At 40.3% G+C, this 4,071-nt stretch overlaps 1 pseudogene; it reads left to right on the top strand.

Moving 5' to 3' along the window:
- The first annotated feature begins 1,653 nt into the window (after positions 1 to 1,653).
- On the top strand, positions 1,654 to 3,374 carry LOC148932651 (uncharacterized; annotated as a pseudogene).
- Positions 3,375 to 4,071: the final 697 nt, after the last annotated feature.

Below are 4,071 nucleotides of genomic sequence, written 5' to 3'. Positions count from 1 at the left end.
AATGATGATGTAAAAATGAAATGTTGAGTTAGGGAGAAATAAGGGAGAAATAAGGGAGAAACCATTGGAGCAGTTGGCTAAAAGTTGGCTAAAAACTGGGGATAAATTTTGGTGCTGATGTGGCGCTGATGTGGCAGGAGTTAGGGAGAAATAAGGGAGAAATAAGGGAGACCATTGGGAGTGCTCTAAGAGACTATTTTCACTTTTAACCATAAATAATAAGTAGACTCTATATTTTACAATTAACTTATTAAACTCACGTTATATTATAAAACTAACGTATAAAAATATGATTCATATTTTCCTAACTTTTTTAACATATTTTCTAAAAATTTCTTAAAATTAATTTTTATCAAAAAGAAAGTGGACAATGATAAGGTAGCGGACCCTCCGGTCCTCATTAAATGTCTCATATTTGATCGGTGCATATTTTAATAAATTATTTGACATTGTGAAGAAAAATTGGTGGAAAAAATTAGTAGAATGTGGTACCCACTTTTATACTCCCTTTGTCCACCATTATAAGGCCACATTTGACCTGACACAGGTTTTAAGAAATGAATAGAAAGTGGGTGAGAAAAGGTCCGTGGAAGGTGGGTCATACTTTTATATACTTCCTCTGTCCCAGCCTAAGCGAGACATTTTTTTTTCCACGTGTTTTGGAAAAATGATAGTAATAAATAGTTTAAGTGGTGACAAAGTAAAGTATGATAGAAAATAATGTAGAAGAGAGTCTCGTCTACATTATTCTCTCTCTTAATTTACTTTCTCTCCACCTTAACTATTTATTACTCCCCCTGTTCCAACTAAGTTGGTACAAAACTTTTGGGCACGGAGATTAAGAAATTGTTTTGAATAGAGTAACTGAAAGTGAAATAAAATAGAAAAGGGAAAAAAGTATGAGAGATAAAGAGAGAGTAAAGTAGATGATGAAATAAAGTAAGAGTGATTGGATGTTTTGTTTTTAGTTAATAGGGGAAATGACTCAACTTTCTTGGGACGTCCTAAAAGAGAATATGACTCAATTTAGTTGAGACAGTGCGAGTATCATTTTTCCAAAATACATGCGAAAATTAAACGTCTCATTTAGGTTGGGATAGAAGGAGTATTAGTTTGATAATGAAATGTGAGATGAGATAGAGTTAATGGAATGTATGGTCCTTACCAAAAATGGTAAAAGGTAAATGGGACTTGTATTGGTTGGACGGACAAAATGGCAAATGAGCATATTGGTGGACTGAGGGATTATTAGTTCTACATTGTGAGTAAAATAAGTTAGTGGAATGTGCAGTCTATTTAATAATAGTGGTAAATGTTAGAAAAAGGAAAATATATTAGCTTGGAGATCAAGAAAGCTTGGAGGACAAGAAACACATTAGCTTTGTGCCTAAGAAATATATTAGCTTGGTGCCCAAGAATACTTGGAGCACAAGTTTCACCATATTTACTTGTTTGTAATCCCTATTTAAAGGGTACTTTATACAATGAAATTATCATCCTATTTTACACAATTGTTTCTTCCCCTCTTCCTTTCCACAATGTTTTCTGCACCATTTAACATGGTACCAGAGCAGGACTCAGAAAAATTTCATCACTGTCCCTAACCTTTCTCGGCTTTAAGCCAAATCTGCAAAACACCATTCAAAACAAACCATGTCAGACGAAAAAAACCCATCCCAGTCGGATGAAATTGCTCAGCAAATTGCTGAAATCATGAGCAAAAGTCTTGCCATGATGATACCATCAACACCCAAACCAGAGAACACAAAAAATCCACCAGAAAAACCCATTGTGTACAAAATCGATACACAACCCCTCCACATCGGAGGAAGCAAATTGAATGGAGAAAAATACTCTGAATGGGCCGTCCCGATGAAGACGGCTATAAACGGCAGGGGAATGGTTTCTCACGTAACCGGAGTGCCACCTCCCGCGCCACGAACCGATCCAGCCTTTCTGCAATGGCAACAAGCTGATCACTGTGTGTTCACATGGCTCACACAAAATATCGAACCTCGGTTGGTCAGCCGAATGTTGAAACAACCGACAGCAAACACATATGGGATGCGTTGGCTATCATGTACGGGAGCGGAGGAGATAAACTCCAAATATACGATCTGCATATCAAATCCAGCATGGTGAAACAAGGAAACCAATCGTTAGAGGAGACATGGAGTACCCTACAAAATTTATGGATGTCAATAGATCAGAAACGGACAAATCCTATGAAGTACCCGGAGGACATGGAAATACATGATAATTGGATCCAAGAACAGAGATTCTATACATTTCTGACTGCAATAGACGGCAAATATGAAACAACCAAAAGGGAGATAGTTAAAATGGAGCCACTTCCCTCGGTTGACCTTGCTTACAATCTGATCAAACAAGAAGAGAAACGGTCACAAGTGTTACAGTCAGGAGCCGGAGCCACAACAGAAGGCATCGGAGTAGGACTTGTCGTCCGAGGAGGATCGCACTAGCACGACAGCGGCTTCAGGGACGGCGACAATGGCGGTGGAGGAGGTCGATGGAACCGGCAAAACAATGATGAAGACAAATCGAAGCTTGTCTGTTCTTATTGCAAGAAGAAGAAGCACACGAAAGAATCGTGCTTCGAATTGATCGGATTTCCCGATTGGTGGGAGGAGAAACACGGCAAGAACTCATCCGCACCACCGCCATCCGCGCCACCACGCGCTCCCTGGAACCGCGGCGGCCACGCTGCTGCAGTTATCGGAGGGCAACCGAGAGACGGAGGAAATTACCCTATCTCCACCGCCGAGGGCAACAGGGAAGCTGTTCAGACTTGGGGCGGCGACAGGGGAGCAATCGGTGCTGCTCAGCCGACGGGTCAGATGGGAGCCGCCAGCTTCGCCGGAGGAACGGTGGTGTCGAATTGGTCAGAGGAGGAATTTGGGGGAGATGAAGAAACAGCGGTGGCAGGTAAAGTAGGGTTTGTGAGTTCTTTGGTTAAAGAACCCCAAACTTTACATAAATCATATTTTTCACCCTAGCAATACAATAAATTACTTAGTGTACCCCATCTATTGCCTAATGACCCATATTCTCTTGTGTTGTGCGAATCTGATCCCAAACTAAGTAATTTCCCTATTAGTACCCCGATCGTGTGTAAAAATAGGTTTCAGCCCCTAGAAAACACTGGAATTGCATGTCAGGTGTCTAGTGGATATGAGAAAAACGATAGATGGATATTTGATTGTGGGGAGACTGATACAATAACTTATGATGCTTCAGATCTTACGGGGATTCAAAAACCTCAGAAATCCCATATTCAGACAGCTAATGGGGAGTTTGCAAAAGTTGAGGGGGATGGGAACTGTGAAAATATCACCTACCCTTCAATTATCTAACTGCCTTTACATTCCTTCGATGTCTCATAAATTGTTGTCTATTAGCCATGTCACGAAGGAATTCAATTGCATCTTATTGATGCAACCTCATTTCTGTCTGCTACAGGATATCCGAACCGGGGAAATAATTGGACGTGGCACTGAACGTGATGGATTGTACTATGTAGATGAGATAGCTCAAAAAGGGACCGCCATGCTAACTCACGGGTCTGCCAATAGGAAGGCTTGGCTTTGGCATCGATGCTTGGGACATCCTTCTATCGGTTACTTAAAATTATTGTTTCCTGATTTTGTTTCTAAACATGATGAGTATTGTGAAACTTGTTTTTTGGCCAAAAGCCACCGAACCTCTTATCCTTTGAATAATACTCGTGTTGATTTTCCTTTTTCCTTAATTCACTCTGATGTTTGAGGGCCCGCACCTTTTACTGGGGGGCAGGATCTTAGATACTACTTAGTTTTTGTTGATGACTGGACTCGCATGACTTGGGTATATTTCATGAAACAAAAATCTGAGGTTTATATACATTTTTCACACTTTTTTAACCTTATCAAAACCCAGTACCAGTCTTCTATAAAAATCTTGAGATCAGATAATGGGAGGGAATTCGTTAATTCAGCCATGAAATAATTCTTTCAAGAAAATGGTCTGATTCATCAAACCAGTTGTGCCTACACTCCCGAACAGAATGGTGTA

This window comes from Salvia hispanica, chromosome 2 (assembly GCF_029641045.1).
Source record: "Salvia hispanica isolate PSC_SH4W2 chromosome 2, Shi_PSC_v1, whole genome shotgun sequence".
In the NCBI taxonomy this organism is placed as follows: Eukaryota; Viridiplantae; Streptophyta; class Magnoliopsida; order Lamiales; family Lamiaceae; genus Salvia; species Salvia hispanica.
This window is presented reverse-complemented; position numbering and strand designations above follow the sequence as displayed.